The following is a 22,415-nucleotide window of genomic DNA, read 5'->3' as shown; positions in this document are numbered from 1 at the left end:
CTCCCCCCCCCCCCCCCCCCCCCGTGCTTCAGCTTAGCACAAAATGCAAGCACTTCTCTGCTCAGCAAACTTTGTTCCTAGATGGCTTGTCAGGAAGTTTAAGCTTAGTTCTCTTGAGTCATCTCAGTATAAATAAATGTGTAGGTAGTGAAATGCTGACTTCATTTCCTACATTGGGTGAGGGGAAACTGAGAGGAGGAAGGCAAGGATTTAAAAAAAAAAAAAGAGGGGGAGAGGAGCAATATTCTTCCTGCTTGCCCATTATTCTGCAAGATAGTCAAAAATTTGCTTTTCAATTATTGGGCAGAACACCTACTGGGCATTTCTTTCTAATGTAGCAGTCCCCATCCTGTGGGGTGGGCCCCTGGGGGGGTGCCGAGGAACATCCGGGGGAGCACAATGGGCCTGGGCTAGCCCCTGGGCGGTGGGGAGGGAGCACCACCACCCTGCTCTGCCCCCAGTCTGCTCCGACCCAGCCCCAGTCCAATCCGCCCGCACACTACAAATCCGGTTACCCCAAGTAACCAGCCTCCGCCACCGGGAGGGGAGGGATCGGGGGGGGGCAGGAAGAGCAGTATCTGGTGCTGGAGCCTGGAGGAGCACTCAGGGATGGCTTTGGCAAGAGAGGTACCGGTGGCCATAGGCGCTGACTTTGTGGCTGCTCCAGGGCTGGAGAACCCATGGAAAAAAATTACTGGGTGCTTAGCACCCACCAGCAGCCAGCTCTCCCCCTCTAGTAGCGCCTCCCATCTGCCTGCGACCCCGCCAATCAACTGTTTCCCCTTCCTCCCAGCACCTCTTGCCTGCTGCGATCAACTGTTACGCAGTGTGCAGGAGGTGCTGGGGAAAGGGGGAGGAGCGGGGAAAGGGGCAGAACTGGGTGGGAAGAGATGGGGCAGGAAAGAGGCATAGAGGGGGCTTGGGGGAAGGGGATGTGTGGGAGGCAGGGCCTGGGGTGGGGGCTTGGGAAAAGGGGGCAGACCTGGAGGCGGGGAATTGAGCACCCCCAGGCTCCAGAGGAAGCCAGCACCTGACAAGGAGGAAGAGGTGTAGACGTGTGACCTTGATTTATGCTAGTGGGAGGAGGGGGAGATAGGGATGGAGAGGAGAAAAGGATCAGGTAGAGCTGGTAGGAACAGTAGAGAGATGAATGTAACAAGGATGGGGAGAAAAGAGGAGGACTGATGGTATGATGCAGCCGAGGCATGTGGTGAGAGTCGTGGATGAATGGCAGATGGACAGGGTTACAAAGAAAAGCTTGAAAAATGTTGTGTAGGCATAGGAAAGGAAAGGGACAGCAGCACCTGACCTGGCCAGGCTGTTGGAGTGTGTTTTCCTAGGAAGAGGGAAGAAGGTGACTAGGCTTCGCCACTGGGAGTATCTGGGTGGATTTATGAGGTTTGCATCAGTTCCCCCTGCTGGTCAGCTATTTCTTAAGTTATTTCCTAATTTTTGGACTCTTTAGAGATTCATCACAGAGCAGCTGGCCTTTTTTAAAGGCTCTGGTGTATAAACAGTTGTGCTTATATCTTCTTCTCAGGGAAAGTCCACTGATCCATGACAGTGGTTTTACTCCTGATTGCAGCTCCTTGAAGGATGGGGATGGAGGGAAGGCCAGGGTTGAGGCAAATGGCACCATAGAATCATAGAATATCAGGGTTGGAAGGGACCTCAAGAGGTCATCTAGTCCAACCCCCTGCTCAAAGCAGGACCAATTCCCAACTAAATCATCCCAGCCAGGGCTTTGTCAAGCCGGGCCTTAAAAACCTCCAAGGAAGGAGACTCCACCGCCTCCCTAGGTAATGCATTCCCCGGTTTCACCTCCCTCCTAGTGAAATAGTTTTTCCTAATATCCAACCTAGACCTCCCTCACTGCAACTTGAGACCATTGCTCCTTGTTCTGTCATCTGCCACCACTGAGAACAGCCGAGCTCCATCCTCTTTGGGACCCCCCTTCAGGTAGTTGAAGGCTGCTATCAAATCCCCCCTCCTTCTTCTCTTCTGGAGACTAAACAGTCCCAGTTCCCTCAGCCTCTCCTCACAAGTCATGTGCTCCAGACCCCTAATCATTTTTGTTACCAGAAGGAAGGGGGGGGGGAAATAGCTCAGTGATTTGAGCATTGGCCTGCTAAACCCAGGGTCACAAGTTCAATCCTTGAGGGGGCCACTTAGGGATCTGGGGCAAAACCAGTACTTGATCCTGCTAGTGAAGGCAGGGGGCTGGACTCAATGACCTTGCAAGGTCCCTTCCAGTTCTAGGAGATAGGATATCTCCATTAATTTAATTTAATTTAATTTAGAAGTAAGGAGGAGGAAGAAGAGGCAGAGAAGAGTGTGGATATGGGATCTTGATTTGTGCTGGTGGGAGGAGGGGGGGGATAGGGATGGAGGGGGAAGAGGATGCTGTAGAGCTGATGGGAACAGTAGAGGGGTGAGAAACCAGGCTCTCGATCAAAGCAGGCTGCATGTGACCACACCCCTGAAGACCCAGCCTGCCACTGTGACTTGCTTCTAGTAGCTGCAGGAAGGCTTTAATGAGCGTCTTGCTCAGAGAACCAAGAAAATAAAACAACCAAAAAGGTATTGAATTGTTTAACTGTTACTGGGCAAGATTGCTTGGAAATAGTGTTGCCAAGTGTCTGGTGTTCGACCAGAATGCCTGGTCGAAAAGGGACCTTGGCAACTCCGGTCAGCACCACTGACCGGGCTGTTAAAAGTCCAGTTGGTAGGGCTGGCAGACTCCATACCTGGCTCCGCGTGGTTCCCTGGAAGCAGCGACATGTCCCTTGACTCCCTGACAGAGGCGTGGCCAGAGGGGCTCCGCGCACTGTCCCCATCCCAAGCACCGGTTCCGTAGCTCCCATTAGTTGGGAACTGCGGCCAGTGGGAGCTGTGGTGGCCGCACCTGTGGGCGGAGACAGCATGTAGTGCTGCTTGTCCGCCTCTCCGCCTAGGAGCCAAGGGACATGTCACAGTTTCCAGGGAGCCCCCCCGAGGTAAGCGCTGCCTGCACCCCACCCCCCTGCCCCAGCCTGGTGAAAATGAGTGAGGGAAGGTGGGGGAGAGCAAGCAACAGAGGGAAGGGGATGAAGTGAGCAGGGGGGGCCTAGGGGTAGGGACAGGGCAAGGGTGTTCGGTTTTGTGCGATTAGAAAGTTGGCAACCCTATTTGGAAAACCCCCGTTTGATACTGAGGTAGCTGGCTCCAGCAGCTTCCAGTGCAGTATGTCTGGATGGGCCTTTCTGGCAGGGACACCAAACAGGCAACCAGAGAAATTGAGAAATTGTTAGGAAGAGGTGAAACGCTTGTGCTGCGGCTTGACTGGGCCATGCCGCTTTTCACTCTCCTCCATACAGCCAGCCCTGGAGGGACTAGAGGGATAGCAGCCCAGACATGGACAAACTTGTAGGCTGACCATGTGTGAGATGGTCCCCCAAATGGGGGCAAGTGGAAGGAATTTTCAAAGTGTTGGTTCAAGGCTACATCAGAAGAATGAATTTTGGGCTACATCAGTAGAACGAATTTTAGGCAGACATGTCTAGCCTAGTTTACACTTTAGCATTAAATGCAACTCCAAAACCAAGCCTATTGTCATCCCCTTCTTCCTCCAACAGGAAGGAAACATGAGAGTATGAAGATTGCAGCATGTCATCTGCTTCAGACAGGGGTAATTGATCTTCCAAAGAACAAGACGACGTATTGTCTACGCCATCCTCTTCCTAGTGCCCAGGCATTCCAAAGACACAGGAGCACTCAGCCAGAAGTTCTTGAACAAATTCCCATCTACAGTGCAAAAGAGTGTGGTGAACTGGTTACTGGAAAGTGACCATATGCCATCTTAGGCCTCTGGGGCTTTGCCTTCACTTTAAATTTCCGACCAGCTACCAACTGAGAAGTTCTGGATTGGGCTAGATGAGACATGGGTAAAATGCCAGATGCCATATAACACTTGTCTGCTAGTGTTCCAACCTTGCTGCTGTTAGCAAAGTGGCACTGGTGGTAGCAGTTTGGACATTTTTCTGGAAAAAGGCCCAGATACATGTTATATTTGGATACAGATCATGTTTAAAGCCAACTGTGCAGGGTTAGATGGGTCAGTGGTAGAAGTGCCTGTTCCTGATTTACAGTAAAGCTTAGTAGCATTGGTGTAGCTGAACTACTGCTGAAAAATTGGTTAAGAATTTACTTCTTACAGGCACGCCCTTCGTGATGTGCCTTCTTCCATTTACACTCAAAACTCAATCCTATTGTCTGAAGTTTAGCAAGGCTGCTTTTTCTTTAGTTCACTTTGCACTGCCAAAACAAGTGACTTTAAACTTTGTGGCTCAAGTGCTTTATAACACTGTTGGGTCAGCCCAGGTTTTCATGCATGCTAAAGCTCTCCCCACCACACAAACAGCCTGTTTATAATCCCACATATGCCCACACTGTGCATGGCAAACTGTATTAGAACTTGGTTGGACCACAACAGAATTAAATCCATTATTAAACTCACTTGTTTTAGCCATGTAGATGGGTCATTTCCTGTAAATCCTCTCTTCCCACTCTTTCTTTCTGCTGTACCAGCAAGACCCATAGTGTGGTAAGGCTCCTTTCAAGACATGTTCCTCCTCTTCAGCAATGCATGGGTTTTGTAGATTGCTTCTGGTGCTGTCCTGTACTGTCATTAATCTCCAAGCAAAGGGAAAAAAATCCATCAAAGCTGTTGACTTCGTTCTTTCTCTCAACCATCCACCACCAACTTGTATGTTCAGTTTGTATTAAACTGTGTATAAAAAGGAATTCTGCTTATGTGACTCATTCACAGACAGACCCCACTTGTAATTAACAAAAACATCTTTCATGCTTTGTGAATTTCTTAAGGTCCCAGGGCACAGATCAAACCCTTTGCACACAGAGGTTTTACAGTACTGCAGGTGAAGATAATTTAATTCTTTGTGAATGAAAAACAGTTGTCACGCTGAACAACATACATCCTTGTAAAGTTGCTTCTGATAAAAACTTATTGCACGTCTGCTTTTTCACTTATTGCACTTCTGCTTTTTATAGAAATCAATTAATAATGCCTCTTTTCCAAAGATCAATTGTTCAATGACGTTACGAAAGGAAGGTGAACTAGAGTAGTATTTTTCCTTTCATGTCTTAGGGCAGGTCTACATTACAAGCACTACAGATGTGATGTTGCAGCTTACACCGCTGTAGTGTAGACACTTGCTACAGTGACAGAAGAAGTTTTTTCTATTGCTGTTATTAATCCACCCCGTTGAGAGGTGATAGCTAGGTCAATAGAAGATCTCTTCTATTGACCTACTGGTGTCTAAACCGGGGCTTAGATCGGCTTAACTATGTCTCTCAGGGATGTGAATTTTTCACCTCACTGACTGATGTAGCTAGGTCGACCTAAGATTTAGGTGTAACTGGACCTGAGATGTTAAGACTTGAGGCTGGTAAGTTACGAGGTGCATAGTAGTATGCATATGAATTTTTTTTCTTTGAAATGCAATTTTTCATTTTCATCTTTCTTAGTTAGAGAGAGGCTTAAGCCTGAATACTGAATTCAAATAACCTTGACTTTTTGGAGAAGTTCAGATCTGGACTTTATGGATTTAGTCCATTCTAACTTCAGTTGAAAGTGAAGGAATCTGTGTTTCAGGGGAAGTGGGTTTATGGATACATGATACCTCTAACTGAAGGGAAGGGCAAACTCTCCCGATACATGTTTAGACAGAATGCTCATTTAGAGAAGGAGTGAAATAATTTGTCACAAGTAGTTCTTCTGTGGAAAACTAGCAATGACAATCTCTTTTCTCTGCAACTCGCTTCACTCTACCACAGTGAAAGAGGGTGTAATGTTTGGTTTAAGACTGAGGCTTGGTCTACACACAGATTTTTGTACAGGTATTACTATTTCAGGTAGGGGGGTAATATTTTTTAACCAAAACAAGTAGTTGGGTCCAACCTCTAGAGAGGACTTAGTTATGTTAGTATCAGAGGGGTAGCCGTGTTAGTCTGGATCTGTAAAAAGCAACACAGGGTCCTGTGGCACCTTTAAGACTACCAGATGTATTGGAGCATAAGCTTTCTGGGTGAATGCCCACTTCGTCAGACGCATGAGATAATTTGCATCTGACGAAGTGGGCATTCACCCACGAAAGCTTATGCTCCAATATATCTGGTAGTCTTAAAGGTGCCACAGGACCCTCTGTTGCTTTTTAGTTATGCTAGTATAAAAGTACTTATTCCCTTCTGGTATAGGAGTAAGCTGCACCAATATAAAGCACTTTTGTACCAGGAGAGCTGTGTCTGCATTAGGGCAGTTGTACCCGGTATAGTTTTCTGTGTAGACAAGGTGATGTAAGATGAGAGCTCTCTCTGGTTATCTTTAATGACTGTTCACTGATGTCAGTGGAATGTCAGGACTTCACCAGTATGTTAGACAGGATGGGCCCTTGACACCTTGCCTTCCAATTGGTAGGGACTTCTAAAGATAGTTTCAAGTGGTGTAGCTGATGCTCTGTACTTTTTAGTTTTGTAAAGGCGAAATCCCTTTTTATGTTCAGAGACCACTATGTGATCTTGAGCTGATCTTGATGTTTAGCACCATGAAGTTGGTTGCCTGATTTACCTGGAATGTGAAACCGATAATGTGCCAACTTTAGTTTCATTAGGTCAGCATGTCAGATATTTTCCTCTCACATGCCTCTCATCAGATACAGTTTGAAAATCTGATCTTATCTCTGTTTCTATAGAAAACAAAAGTTTTTCATTCTCAGTCCCCCTCCCTTCACCCCACCTCCAAGCCAAGGGGTTTCTAGTCCATTCTAGAGCTGACAGTGGCTTTTGCAGTGCAATGCTGTAAGTTCACAAAGCTGAAATGAACATAAATGGAGCTACATAGTTTCCTCATTCTTGCTAATAGTATGTTGTCTTCAAAACTTAATAGTGATCCTTTTTAAAACAAGTTTGTCTAAACATGAAAATGAAGCGTGAGTCACCAAAATCTGACTGGAACCTGTTGTGGTGTTACTATTTGAGTTGACAATATAATGCAGATTGTTTCTGTCATTGTTTTATTTTGTTTGTTTGTTTTTTACATTGGGTGCACCCATGATTCTGTTGTAGAATTATTTATAGCTACACAGCATGAATGACCAATGATTGTTAAAACCAAAAGGGGATCGTCATGAGATGGACTGGACTATTTTGGTGGCTGTCGAGTTGATGTGGTTCCTGGCTGCAGGGTTCTATGCATGCTGAAACACCCACCAAAATCTTCAAGATGTATCCATGACATACTTCATCTATGGCATGACCTTATTTTGTAACCTCCTCATTCCTTTCCCCAATTCCTCCCTACTGTTCATTTGCTTTCACTTTAGATTGAAAGCTTTTGGGGGCAGAGACAGACTGTCTTTTTATATGTACTCTGAGGTGCACACTAGTGGCTGCTGTAATAAATAAGTCCTCTTAATGATTTGTAAGTGGTGGTGGTGTTTAGTTATGGCTAACCCTTTGTTACTTACTATATCATCCTTCCTGCAACAAGAACTTTCTTGAGAATCGGTGTCTTGTTCCCCTCAGGCACTGTGTAGAGAAGAGGGAGCATCATGTCATTGAGCCATGTGATGTTAAGTTCATACCACTTGACTAGGTTATTGTAATGATGCGGCTTCTGGTGGGACACAACTGAGCGTATCAATTCAGGACAAATTGCTTAGAGCAGGGCAGTCACAGCCCCAGGCTGGTGGTTTTCCACCTCTAAGGCACACCAAACCAGCCAAACAGAGAGGACTTCAGTTTTACCCGACTGGCTAATCATAAGTCATACAAGCAATTCCTTCAGACACTCCAGTTTCCCAGTATCATCACCAGTGCCACTCGTTCTGGGGACGAATGGTTATGAAAACCAATGCCCCAGTAAAAGAAAAAAGGTTCTCCCGATCCCAAAGGACCAAGCCCCAGACCCAGGTCAATATACAAGTCTGATCTTACTCACAAATCTCGCTGTTGCCAATCCTTTAGAGTCTAAAAACTAAAGGTTTATTCATAAAAGAAAGAAATATAGATGAGAGCTAAAAATTGGTTAAATGGACTCAATTACATACAGTAATGGCAAAGTTCTTGGTTCAGGCTTGTAGCAGTGATGGAATAAACTGCAGGCTCAAATCAAGTCTCTGGAGTACATCCACAGCTGGGATGGGTCATTCAGTCCTTTGTTCAGAGCTTTAGTTTGTAGCAAGGTTCCTCCAGAAGTAAGAAGCAGGATTGAAGACAAGATAGAGGAGTTGCGGCAGCCTTTTATAGTCTCTTGTTATGTGGCCTCTGCTTTCTTTGGGTATGTCACTACGGGATTAATCTGAATTCGAATTTTGGAAACAGATTGTATAAAGTCAAATGTATGCGGCCACACTAAGCACATTAATTCGGCGGTGTGCGTCCATGTACCGGGGCTAGCGTCGATTTCCAGAGCGTTGCACTGTGGGTAGTTATCCTATAGCTATTCCATAGTTCCCGCAGTCTCCCCCACCCATTGGAATTCTGGGTTGAGATCCCAGTGCCTAATGAGGCAAAAAACATTGTCGCAGGTGGTTCTGGGTACAGCCTCACCCCTCCCTCCATGAAAGCAACAGCAGACAACCGTTTCACGCCTTTTTTCCTGGGTGAGCACTGCAGACTCCATACCACGGCAAGCACGGAGCCCACTCAGCTCAAGACAGCAGTCATGAACATTGTAAACACCTTGCGCATTCTCGTGCAGTTTATGCTGAACCAGGACCAGAAAAACGAGGCGAGGAGGAAGCGGCGATGGCAGCGCAGCGACAAGAGTGATGAGGACATCGACATGGACACAGAATTCTCTCAAACCATGGGCCCCAGTGCTTTGGAAATCATGCTGTTAATGGGGCAGGTTCTGTCCGTGGAACGCTCAAACAGCCCAGTAGGAATGGCCACCTCTGTCCCCTTAATTAAATTCCCGTATTTCAACCAGGTTACAATGAGCGATATCACTCTCCTGAGGATTACACAGCGAGATAAAGAACGGATGTTGCTTGAATGCCAGCAAACACCGGGACCATATTCTGCCAGGCTTTGTCATCCAATGATACCAGATTACTTGCTACTAGCATGGTGTGGTCAAGTGTCCTACCATGGAGGATGGAATAAGGCTGAACTGCCCAGAAACCGTCTGCAAAGGCTTTGGGATTACCTCCAGGAGAGCTTCGTGGAGATGTCCCTGGAGGATTTCCGCTGCATCCCCAGACACGTTAACAGACTTTTCCAGTAGCTGTACTGGCTGCGAATGCATCCCAAGTCCTCAGGGCAAAGTAATAATTAAAAACGCTTGCTTTTAAAACAAGTTTTATATTTTAAAAGGTAAACTCACCTGAGGTCCCTTCCATGGGGTCATGGTCTTGGATACTGGCTTGGGAGGATACTTCAGTCAGGCTGAGAAAAAGATCCTGGCTGTTGGGGAGAATGGAGTGCTGTGTGCTCTCCGCAAGCTCGTCCTCCTCCCCCTCCTCCTCTTCTTCCCTGTCCGCAGAATCCTCAGGTGTGGCTGATGAGATTACCCCCACCTCGGAATCCACGGCCAGAGGTGGGGTAGTGGTGGCGGCCCCCCCTAGAATTGCATGCAGCTTGGCGTAGAAGCGGTATGTCCACGGCTCTGACCCGGAGCGACCGTTTGCCTCCTTTGTTTTTTGATAGGCTTGTCTGAGCTCCTTGACTTTCACGCGGCACTGCTCTGAGTCCCTATTGTGGCCTCTCTCCATCATGCCCTTGGAGATTTTTTCAAAAGTTTTGGCATTTTGTCTTTTGGAATGAAGTTCTGCTAGCACTGAATCCTCTCCCCATATAGCGATCAGATCCAGTACCTCCCGTATGGTCCATGCTGGTGCTCTTTTTCGATTATCGGCCTGCATGGTTACCTGTGCTGATGAGCTCTCTGTGGTCACCTGTGCTCTCCATGCTGGGCAAACAGGAAATAAAATTCAAATGTTCGCGAGCTTTTTCCTGTCTACCTAGCCAGTGCATCCGAGTTCAGATTGCTGTCCAGAGCGGTCACAATGGTGCACTGTGGGATAGCTCCCGGAGGTCAATACCATCGAATTGCGGCCACACTAACCCTAATTCAAAATGGCAATATCGATTTCGGCACTACGCTCGTCGGGGAGGAGTACAGAAATCGATTTGAAGAGCCCTTTATTTCGAAAGAAATGGCTTCATTGTGTGGACGGGTGCAGGGTTAATTCGATTTAACGCTGCTAAATTCGAATTAAACTCATAGTGTAAACCAGGCCTTTGTTCCAAACACAAGCTATCCAGCACATGGCATAGAAAAACCTTAGAGTTCTGTTCATAGGCATGTCCCGGCATGCCTTGCTGAGTCACAAGGTGCATCTGTCTTCTCACAATGGGTCTGTTGTTCAGCTAATGGCCCTTATTGGGCCATCAAGCAGGCTAGGCAATGCTGATGCCAAATTGTCTGGGGTGTCACCCAGAAGCATAGCACAAGTTTGAAGTTCAGATAGTATAGAGCCAATACTTTATCACTTTAAATACAAAAATGATACATACATACAGATGGCATAATCATAACCAGCAAATCATAACCTTGTCTTAGACACCTTATTTGACCTCCTTCATACAAGATTTGGTGCCACTATGGGACCTTGGTTGCAACAATGACCTGTACAGTCCCCAGTTTGTGTCAATAACATCACAATTATTTCCCACTCTAAGGCTATCCATCTGTTTGGTCAAAGTATGTTGGTATTATGTAGGTATTTTTCCCCAAAGAAATCTCTTCCTTTCCTTCACTTTCTGTGTGTGTATTTGAACCAAAAAAACCACGTGGCTAATGAATTTCAGATATATTTTTGTGTGGTGCCTATGGGAGCTGCCCTGCTCTGGCCTGACACACTAGAAAGGCCTATTAAAAGATCTATGTTTCAGGAGTGGGCATTGACTTCTGCTCCGATGAAGGAAGAACACTTGAGGATTGTACTGGACAGCTCATGATGACAGTGAAGTAGTAGTGTTAGAAGAGGCTGAACATTCCACATCCCTGGTAAACGTTTTGTGATGCAATTTGGCAGCAAGAGGGAGCAGGGTCAGGATAAAAAGTCCTTGGGACTTAAAAAGTTCAGTGATCAGACTGTGCTAGTCAATCCTTGGATACTATGTTGCTGGGGACTATAAACATCCCACAGTTTGGATCTGGCAGTCATTATTAGGATGTGCTGTATTGTAGTTGTGTTGGTCCCAGGATATTAGAGAGACAAGATGGGTGAGGTAATATCTTTTATTGGACTAACTTCTGTTGGTGAGAGAAACACGCTTTCAAAGAAGAAGAGCTCTGTGTAAGCTCGTAAACTTCTCTCTCTCTCTCTCTCACCAGCAGAAGTTGGTCCAATAAAAGATATTACCTCACCCACCTTGTCTCTCATTAATGGGGGATAGAAGTTTGCAGGCCACCTGGAAATACTCCTAATCTCAACTGTTATGAAAATAAATAAATAAATATTTTGAAAGGTCAGTAATGTTACACAGAAGAAAAGATGGAAAAGTATCCTTGTCAAGGACAAGGAACTTGAAATCTTGCTGCTATACCTGGTACCTGGGAAAAGATAGAATTGTGCACTAAGAGTTTATTTATTACTCTAGGAGATTGTAACTAGTGTAGGATTTATCTTGAGGCTAGAAGACCCTAACTGAGGTAGAAAAGTCATCAGCAGCAGGAGGCTGAACGAGCATTTACTATAGTAGAACTAGTGCAGTCCATTCTGCTGTATGGTTGGCATCTGCCTTGTTACTCTTATATGTTGTGATTCTCTGTATAAGACAAAACCAAATGTCAATGTTTTATTGCTTTTAAACAACCTAGATTTACAGTCATGTCATATGAGTCTGCCCTATTATCCCCCTATGAAGTCCAACACCCAAAAGTTCTGTCTAGACTAGGGGAAAAGGTGCTTAAAAATGGGTCAGCAAAGTGTTCAACATCATTTATAAAACTTTAATGTAGATAGGGCAAGTTGTATTTTAACATTTATTAGCTTGTCCAGGTGAATCTTAGGCTCCAGTATGCCAGCTAATACCAGCATGTTCTTCTTCGAATGCTTGCTCATGTCAATTCCATTCTAGGTGTGCGCATGTCCACACGTGCGGTCATCGGAGATTTTTGCCTTAGCGGTATCCGTAAGGCCGGCTGTGGCTCCCCCTTGAGTGCTGCGCTCATGCACTGGTGTATCAGGCGCTGTTGGCCCTATGCCCTCTCAGTTCCTTCTTACCACCCGTGGTGGTTAGTCAGAGTGCCTTTCTTTGCTTAGCAAGGGCTAGTGGCTTTCGTCTTCTGACTTTGAGCCTTAAGGCCTTTTCTATTGTTGATTCTTTAGCAGTTAGCGTTAAGTAGCTGTTAAGTGTTGATAATTGTTAGCACCTAGAGTCCCAGCAGGGAATTCACCTCTGGAGGGGCATGCCCCGGTTTCCCGGGTTTAAGCCCTACGCATACTGTAACAGGCCTAGCCTGTTAGTGACCTTAACGGCAGCTGTCTCAAGTGCTTGGGGGAGGTACATGTAAAAGACAAGTGCCGCATTTGTAAGAACTTTCAGCCCCACATGCAGAAAGAGTGGGATATTCAATTACAGGCTCTCCTTATGGAGTCCGCCCTCCATCCAGCCTCTGAGCTGTCTCCCCGGTGCTGGGAAAGAAGAGCCAGGTGTCACTGGGCAAAGGACCCGCCTCAGGCTGCCCATCTACTCTGGAGCCACGCAGTCGTCCGTCTTCGGTCAGGGCCGTTATCCCTATGAAAGGTCCTCCTGTGAGCGGTATCGAACCAACACCCCTGCTGTTACTAATGTCCTCGTGGGCTCCACTGGCCCTGAGAGAACAATGCTCTCCACCTCCGTGCCACAGGTCACCGGAGCTACCACCCAGATTGTCTGGGGCTTGTCCTCAGTCGTTGGCACCATGATCGCTGTCCCTGTCATCTCGACGTGGATTACCTAGAGGGAGGTGCTGGTCTTCTTACTACTGGCACCAATCGCCCTCTCGCCGGTTGCCTTCTTGACACCGGTCACCTACGCCATGGGAGCGTTCTCTGTCCCGTCTCTGGTTCCCCCGGCACTGTCATCGGTCCCCACGCTATCAATACCAGTTTTCTCGCTCCGGGCACCGCTCCCCTATGATTGTGGTCTCCAAACAGACTCGTGGGCACCAGGTTTGTATAATTTTTGGTGGTGCCCAGAACGGGTCCAAGCAGAGCCATTCTGTCCATATGGACAGGATGCTGCCCCGGACCTCATGCTTTGGGGGGTCCCACGCTTCAGGGGGACACAGGGTCCAGGGTGGATTGGGGAGTTAGCATGGGGCCTGGAGCCGGCAGCAGCGAGTGACCCGGTCCCAACCCGCCCCTGCTCCACCCCCCCACCCCTCTCCACAAAATTTTTCATTGACTGCACACATGGGTGCACGCACACCTAGAATGGAATGGACATGAGCAACACATCTCAAAGAACAACAGTTATAAAAGGAAGGTAGCTGTTTTTTAAAAATACAACATGCCCTATCTGCATTACAGCTTTAGAAGATGAAAGTTAAACCATTTCTTCTTTGAGTGCTTGCTCCTGTTGATTTTAGGTCTGTGCATGCCCGCTTGCAAAGTTGTCAGAGACTTTTGCCTTAGCGGTATCCGTAGGGTCGGCTGTGATATATCATGTGTCGGTATATCAGGTGCCGCCAGCCCTATGCCCTCTCAGTTCCTTCTTACTGCCCTTGGTGTTTTGTCAAAGTGCCTCTCTCCCTTGCCTCGCAAGTGATCATTGGTTTCCCTTCTTCACTTCATGTATTAGAACTGTAAATAGTTTTGTTTACTGTAATTAGTTAGTAAGTTAGTTGTTAAGTATTGTAGTTAGTAATTTAGTGTCCTAGTGGGGACTTTGCCCCGGCCAGGGCATGCCTTGGTCTCTGGGTTTTAAGTCCTGGGCTGACTGTAATAGTGACTGTTAGTGACCCCCATTGCAGCTGTCTGAAATGCCTGGGAGAATCTCACATAAAAATCTGTAAGAACTTTCCTCCCAGGACACAAAAAGAGCGCAACATCTGTATGAGGGTCGTCCTCATGGAGGCTGCTCTCCGCCTGGCCATGGAGCAATCTCGGCTGGATGCGACTCCCAGCACTTTGGTCTCAGTGTGTAGTGCACCCCCGGCAGTGGGCTCTACTTGGCACTGTTCCCTTTCGCCGGTGTCCAAAAAGAAGTTGAAAAAGCAGGACCCGGCACTGAGCAAGGGGCATCGGGTAAAGGACCCTGTTCTGGCTGTCTGCCCATTCCGGAGCCATATGTGGGCACATCCCCTAGGGGACCTCCTACCCCCCACCCCGCCCAAGAGATCCATCACTCACTCCAGGAAGTGGTAGGGGACCCAGACTTATAGTGCCTTCCCAGCTCCCAGCATCCAGAGAGCAAAGGACGCTCCTAGAGCAGCTGGCGCCGTATGTGGCAAAACCCCCTACAAGGGGCAGTTGTGAAAGCCTCCCAGAAGATGAGTGAACACCGCCAATCTCTGGAACTGAGTCACAGCTCTTTGTCGCAACATCCTTGGTCTCTGAATCAACCTAGGTCACCGGTTCACCTCCACAGATCGCCGGCACGCGCTCCCGGTCTCTGCCCTCTCATTGAGACTCGCCTAGAGGGCAGCGCCGGTCACCATATGGTCGGCACCAGTCATCCTCCTGCTGACCCTCTCCACAATGTTGACCTTTGTCACCTAGACCACAGGAATGTTCCCCAATGTGGTGCTGCTCCTTCTGCTCCCTGCACTGGTGTGCCTATTCAACGCACCATTCACCCATAGCAACGGTTAGCAGCCAGACTCAAGCATTGACGGCCTTGCCATGGTCACTGTGAGAAAATTCCTCTGGCACAGAGAGGGAATTCAGCCCCTTGCCGAGACAGCACTATCGCAACTGGGCTCCTGAGGCTGCGTCCACTTCCACGACGCCATCCTGGCGTCAGGGCCAATGGCCAACACAATGGCACCAGTGGAATGCCTGGGGCATGCTTGTTATGCCAATCCCCCCTTTGCATCAGTCGTCGGTTGCCACGTCAGACGAGCATCGGATGGCACCGATGGCACTGAGCTTGGTACGTGAAGTGCTAGCAGACGCTGGGGTGGAAGGGCAGGTGCCCACCCCGAGACTCCCTTCCCCTTTGGGGGATGATACCCCGGGTCCTGTCCCTGTGGTCCAGTGGTCTTCATCCTCTCCAGATGAGGCTGTGACAGGGCTCTCTCGTGTTAGCCCACCAGACCATTTTAAGGAGCATGAACCCCTGCTCCAAAGGTTGGCCACGAACATATAGGCATAGAGATGGAAAAGATGATGGAGCAATCAGACACTTTGTTTAATGTGCTCTCCGCATCAACCCCTACAAGTGTCACACTTCTGGTGCACAAAAGGGTCCTAAAGAACCTTCTGGCAAACCCCATCCTCAATCCCACCCACCTCTGAAAGGGCTGAAAAGAAGTACTTCGTCCCAGCCAAGGGGTTCGAATGCTTATACACTCACCCGCCCCCCAGGGTTGTTTGTTTCTGCAGCCAACGAGAAAGACAAGCAAGGGCAATATAGTTCCACCCCCAAGAATAAGGAGGCCAAGAGACTGGACCTTTTTGGAAGGAAAATTTATTCTACTGCCACTCTTCAGTTCAGGGTCACGAACCACCAGGCTCTTTTGGGAAGCTATTTCTTCAACTTATGGGATTCCCTCCATAAATTCAAGGATTCCATGCCCCAGATGCGGCCCAAGAATTTGGGCCCTTGTTAAGGAGGTACTTCAGTGGCTCAGTGTTCCCTCCAAATGGCATGGGAGATGGCTGTTTCGGCGGCCAGAGTGGTCACCTCAGCAGTGGTCATGAGGCACAGTTCCTGGCTTCAGTCCACAGGCCTGTCCTAGGAGATGCACTCCTCGATCCAGGATTTCCTATTTGATGGGATTGGGCTCTCTTAGCAGAACAGATGGATGCGAGGCTGCACGGACTGAAGGACATTCAGGCCACCCTCTGCTCACAGGGGTTGCATACCCCTCAGTCAGTGAGGAAACAGTTTCTTACCCATCCTCCTCCCCCGCCGCCACTAAGGCTTTAGCTGTCTTGACAGAGGTCTGCAAGGGGAAGGGATAGGGACACAGGTTTTAGTCATTGCTGTGTTTTCTTCTCCTGCTCACCTCGCAACCTGGCCCGGCGAAACATCACAGGGGCCAGAAGCATGTGTTTTGAGGGTGCGCTCAAGAACGACGCCCCAGTCAACTCCCTGGATTCGCCTCATCCTTTCCTCAACCATCTTTGTCCCTACCGTTTAGCCTGGTCATGGGTCACCTCGGACCGTTGGATGCTAGAAATTTTATCTCTGGGCTACACCCTGCAGTTCTCAGCCACCCCCTCTCCTATCCCTCTTCCCCGTCCCTCTTCAGGGACCCTTCTCACAAGCAACTCCTCGTTCAGGAGGTCGACAACCTCCTGCAGCTGGAAATGAGGGGGAAAGGATTCTACTTCTGTTATTTCCTAATCCTGAAGCCAAAAGGGGGCCTAAGACCTATTCTGGACCTGCGGTGACTCAACAAAGATCTCAAGAAGTTGAGGTTCCACATGGTTTTTCTGGCTTCCATCATCCCCTCCCTGGATCCGGGAGACTGGTACGCCGCTCTTGACTTGAAATATGCTTATTTTCATATTTCCATCTTCCAAGGACACAGATGGTTCCTCCATTTTATGGTGGGCCAACGTCACTTCCAATTCACGGCGCTACCCTTTGGCCTGTCCTCAGCCCCAAGGGTATTTACAAAATCTATGGCCCTGGTAGCTGCTTACCTGAGACATTGGGGAGTCCAGGTCTATCCTTATCTCAATGATTGGCTTATCAAGGGCAGGTCGTGGGACCGAGTGCAGAACAGTCTCAATCTGGTGCATTCCACCTGTCGCGACCTGGGCCTGTTAGTGAACGAAAAGAAATCAACCCTCATACCAGTGCAACGAATAGAGTTTAAGGGGCGGTCCTCAACTCCACGGCCAGAGCCTTCCTTCCGGAGGCTCGTTTCCAAGCCATGTTGGACCATGTAAGGGGCCACATGGCAGCCTGTACTTACGTGGTCCGTCATGCTCGGCTCCACCTCTGATCACTTCAGGCATGGCTGGCATCAGTCTACATTCCCAACAGGCACAACCTAAACCTGGTAGTCAAGGTGCTGGACCACATCTGGCCATCCCTGGTTGGAGCCTGGATCAGTGTTGCAGGGAGTTCCCTTCACGGCCCTGTCCCTGTTGCTAACTCTGGTTTCCCACACCTCGGACCTGGGTTGGGGAGCTCACCTGGGCAAACTCAGTACACAAGGCTGTTGGTCAGGGGTCAACTGCTCCCTCAACATAAATATCAGGGAGCTCAGAGCAATTTGCTTGACCTGTCAGGCTTTTTGGTCTCACGTGAAGGGCAAGTTGGTTCAGGTCCTGACGGACAACACCACTGCGATGTTTTATATCAACAAGCTGAGCGGAGTCAGGTCATTGGCCTTTTGCCAAGAAGCTCTTTGGGGCTGGGCCATTCATCTCGTAGCAGCGTACCTCTACGGGGTCAGAAACATATTAGCAGATCACCTCAAGAGAGCCTTCTCGTCTCACCACAAATGATCCCGAGGTGGTCAGCATGATCTTCTGGAAGTGGGGATCTCCCTGAGTGGACTTGTTCGGGACTTGTCAGAGCAGGAAATGCCACGTGTTCCGCTCATTTTGGGGGATCAACAGGGGCTCCTTGTCAGACACCTTCTTACTCCCATGGTAACGTATGCATTCCCACCAGTGCCATTGCTTCAGAGTCCTCATGAAGATCATGCAGGACAGGGCCAAAGTGATCCTGATAGCCCCAGCTTGGCCTCACCAACACTGGTTCTGCACGCTGATGGACCTTTGGTGATGGCCCCGCTGCAGGTGCCTCTCTGGCTGGATCTCCTATCCCAGAACCACAGTAGTCTCCTGCACCTGAATCTAGCTGCGCTGCACCTAATAGTTCCTGTGTGGCTGAATGCCGAAGAGCAGGAGTGCTTGGCCTGTGCCCAGCAGGTTCTACTGACGAGTAGAAAGCTCTCCACCAGATCAACCTACCTGGCGAAATGGAAACGGGTCAAGGCCCAGCACATGCACCAAGGGGGTAGGCCAGAGCAGGCCTCGCTGCAGTTGATCCTGTACTATCTTCTACATCTCAAGCTCCAGGGCTTGTCCCTTTCATCGATTAATGTCCAAATAGCTGCCATATCAGCCTTTCACCCCCCATTCCAGGGCAGGTTGGTCTTCGCTTATGACATGGCGGTCCAGTTCTTGAAAGGTCTGGAGCGACTCTACCCCATGTCCAAGACCCGTCCCTCCGTGGGACCTGAATCTGGTGATCGCCTGGCTCATGAGAGTTCCCTTCGAGCCTTTAGCATCCTGTTCCCTCCTTCTGCTCTCCTGGAAGGTGTCATTCCTGGTGGTGGTAACATCTGCCTGAAGGGTCTCTGAGATTAGGGCACTTATCTCGGAGCTGCCCTATATGGTGCTTTTCAAGGACGAGGTCCAGCTGCGTCCGCACCCAGCTTTCCTGTCCAAGGTTGTTTCGCAATTTCACATGAATCAGGACATATTTTTGCCAGACTTCTTCCCAAAACCTCATAAGTCTGAGGAGCAGTGTAGGTTGCACTTACTGGACGTCAGGAGAGCACTGGCCTTCTACATCGAAAGGACAAAACCATTCCGTAAATCGATGCAGCTGTTCGTCACGATGGTGGATAGGGTGAAAGTTCATCCGGTGTCCACCCAGAGAATTTCATCATGGATCACTGCCTGCATCTGATTTTGCTATGATCAAGCAAAGGTGTCTCCACCGGTGATCGTAACTGCCCACTTGACTAGGGCGCAAGCCTTCATGGCCCAAGTGCCAATTCCAGATATCTGCTGGGCCGCCACCTGGTTGTCCATTCACATGTTCATATCTCACTATGCACTTACCTAGGAAGCCCGAGATGACGCTGGCTTCAGTAGAGCAGTGTTGCAAGCCGCATGTCCATGAACTTCGAGCCCACTTCCAGGGATATTGCTTGTGAATCACCTAGAATAGAATCAACATGAGCAAGCACTTGAAGAAAAACCAGTTACCTTCCTTGTGTAACTTGTTTTTCGAGATGTGTTGCTCATGTCCATTCCATTACCCGCCCTCCTACCCCTCTATCAGAGTTGCCAGCAAGAAGGAACTAAGAGGGCATAGGGCCGGCGGTGCCTGATATACTGATGCAGGGGTAGGCAACCTATGGCACTCACACTGCCCGGGTCTTGGGGGGGCTCTGCAGTTTGTTTAATTTTAAATGAAGCTTCTTAAACATTTTAAAAACCTTATTTACTTTACATACAACAGCAGTTTAGTTATATATTATAGACTTATAGAAAGAGACCTTCTAAAAACGTTAAAATGTATTACTGGCACGCGAAACCTTAAATTAGAGTGAATAAATGAAGACTCGGCACACCACTTCTGAAAGGTTGCCGACCTCTGTACTGATGCATAAGCGTGGCACTCCAGAGGGCGCCACAGCTGACCCTACAGATACCAATAGGGCAAAAGTCTCTGACAACTATGCACGTGGGTGCACATACACCTGAAATGGAATGGACATGAGCAACACATCTCAAAGAACAACAGTTATAAAAGGTAGGTAACCGTTGTGTGGGTTTTTTTAGTGAACATGTTTTAATAATAATTTTTAAATACAAAGAGTTGAGCAGTTGTGAAGGGAAAATCTAGATAAGTGCTTTACACATTATTATAATTTGTGTCCTTTTTGGGATAACATTTTTAGTCCAGATTAGTTCAGAGTCTAACTTTTTATTTATTCCTTGCCATCTTATTGTGAGGTAAAAAAAATATTGAGAGCTATAGCAAAAAGTATTGAAGTTAATTGAAAACTGAAGCATAAAAATTAGTCTGATAAAAATGGGGGTGCTAGAAGGTTCTAGGATCAGAATAAAGAGTTCTTCTTCAAGAGATGTCCCTGTGGGTGCTCCACTCTAGATGTCCCTGTGGGTGCTCCACTCTAGGTGTTGCTGCGTCCCTGCGCCTTCACTCGGAGACTTTTCGTAGCAGTACTCGTACTGGCCACACATGCGCAGAGGCTGCCCCCCGCAGTGAGTCTAGGATAATAGTGCGCATGCGTGGCCAATCTCCTCAGTTCCTTCTCTACCGTCCCCGGCCTGAGACGGAGCTCAGCAGACTCGTTAGGAAATCCCTCACTTTGTTACTATTACCTGTTCTAGTAGTTAGTTTGTTGTCAGTTTGTTGTCAGTTCTTGTTAGTGTAGCTCATTAGTTCTTTTATCTGTTTAAAAAAAAAAAAAAATTTCTCTCAGCGGCAGCCGCTTCTACCATGCCTGGCTCCACAGGCTTTAAGCGCTGCTCTACTTGTAAGGACGCTATTCCGCTCTCTGATGGCCACTCTTATTGTATGAAACACACATTCCCCAAAAATGTGCCCACTGTACCAAACTCAGTTCCAGGGCACGAAAGGACAGGGAGCTTAAACTGAAACTGCTCCTCCTGCAGAAGTCTATCGGGTCAGTTTCAGACCCAGGAGCCGACTCCAGCTCTACTGCCCGCCACAGCCCCCCTGCTTCAAAAAAACTGAAGAAAGCTACAAAAAAGGGGACAGCCCTCTCCAACAAAGAAGTTGGTGAGGCACAAAAGTGCCTCAGGCAGGACAACAGTTTCCCTGCCTGTGTTTCCTCGCCTCAGCACTTTTGAAGAGCCGGGCTCCTCAGGCACCACACAAAAGCCGCCTCAGGCTGCGGCAGCGGCGCGAAGCTCCGGTGCCGAGGCTTCAGGCTTTCAGTTGCCTGCCTCGTTTATGGCACCGTTCGGCACCGAGACAAACACGGTGCTGACATTTCCAGCCTTGCCTGACCCTGTGCGGGCTGATGTTGTCCCCCCGGCACCTACCACGGCACCGGCAACTGCGGCACAGGCTGACAGGGAGATCAAAGGAAAAACCCCTGCTCAGAGGAATGTTCCCTCAGGGCAACTTCCTCCTCCGCAGCTTTCACCTCATGCAGGAGCCTCACCTTTTCAATTCACTCAGACAGCAGATCTATTGGTCTCACCTATTCTGCAGTCTCCCCTGATAAATGCCTGTTTTTCTCCAATGCTGGATTCAGGATCAGAACAACCTTCCTCCAGTGAGGAGGAAACTGATCCACAGGCAGTTTTTTCCCCTTCTCAAGACTCCCAGACCCAGATCAACAGGGATTACAAAAAAACTACCTCAGCCTGTCCTCAGTATCCTGCCCCATGGAGAGTGAACCCTTGGATGGCAACACCTATGCCCTACCCACCACCTTGGCAATGTTGGGCACCATGGGCATCGTACCCCCGAGAACACATGCGCTACGGCACTTCGACCAGGCACAACACCGGTTTAGCACTGCCTCGTGACGGACCTGGCAGCACCGTCACATAAGATACCAGGTAGCACCGTCACACTCTCAGGAGCAACTGAGTCCTGCTCCTATTCCAGCAGAGTCCGACGTAACGCTTGAGGAAGCCTTACTGCCCCTTCCTCCAACCCCGTCGGATGACTATGCCAAATTCCAAGACCTCTTTAAAAGAGCTGCAGGTGACTTGAAAATTAACTTAGAGGAAGTCACTGAACAACGGCATGAACTAACAGACATTTTGCAGCCCTCTTCTTCCTCTAGAGTAGCATTACCAATCTCATAGCCCTTTTAGAACCCGCTAAATCCATCTGGCAGAATCCAGCCACTAGCCTGCCTACCTGTAAACAAGCGGACAGGAAGTACTTCATTCCTTCAAAGGGCTCTGAATTCCTTTTTATCCATCCGGCGCCAAACTCCTTGGTAGTGGACGCAGCAAACCAGAGGGCCAAACAACAGTACGCCCGCTCCACCCCAGCCAACAAGGACAGTAAACGCCTGGACCTCTTTGGCCGTAAAGTATATACATCCTCGACGCTACAATTTCGCATAGCTAATTATACCGCAGTCCTTGCAAAATATGACCACAAAAACTATAATAAATTCATGGATTTTATTGATCACATCCCAGAACAGAAGAAACAATAATTCACAGCTCTGGTTTCCGAGGGACAAACCATATCACGCACCGCTCTCCAAGCGGCCCTCGATGTAGCTAACACTGCAGCAAGGTCGACTGCCACAGCAGTGGTCATGCGACGGGGTTCATGGCTCTCTTCCTCCTTCTTCCCTCGAGAGGTCCAGAGCACCATTGAAGATCTTCCCTTCGACGGGGAAAAACTTTTTGCCTCCACCACAAACGACATGCTGCATTCGATGAAGGACGCAAGAGCAACCCTCCGGTCCCTAGGCCTCC

The 22,415-nt window shown here is 48.6% G+C and overlaps 1 protein-coding gene across 13 annotated transcripts in view; it reads left to right on the top strand.

Annotated features, from left to right (window-relative positions):
• The window catches only part of USP54 (ubiquitin specific peptidase 54), a 239,391-nt gene that overhangs the window by 76,823 nt on the left and 140,153 nt on the right, over positions 1 to 22,415 (top strand). The window contains exon 2 of one of the 13 annotated variants that reach the window (XM_034777042.1): positions 3,615 to 3,667. The exons of the other annotated variants lie outside the window; for them this stretch is intronic. The gene's annotated coding sequence lies outside the window, so the exon portion shown is untranslated. The remainder of the gene's footprint in view (positions 1 to 3,614; positions 3,668 to 22,415) is intronic. 13 annotated transcript variants of the gene reach the window in all.

Source organism: Trachemys scripta, chromosome 7 (genome assembly GCF_013100865.1).
Source record: "Trachemys scripta elegans isolate TJP31775 chromosome 7, CAS_Tse_1.0, whole genome shotgun sequence".
NCBI lineage: Eukaryota > Metazoa > Chordata > Testudines > Emydidae > Trachemys > Trachemys scripta.
This window is presented reverse-complemented; position numbering and strand designations above follow the sequence as displayed.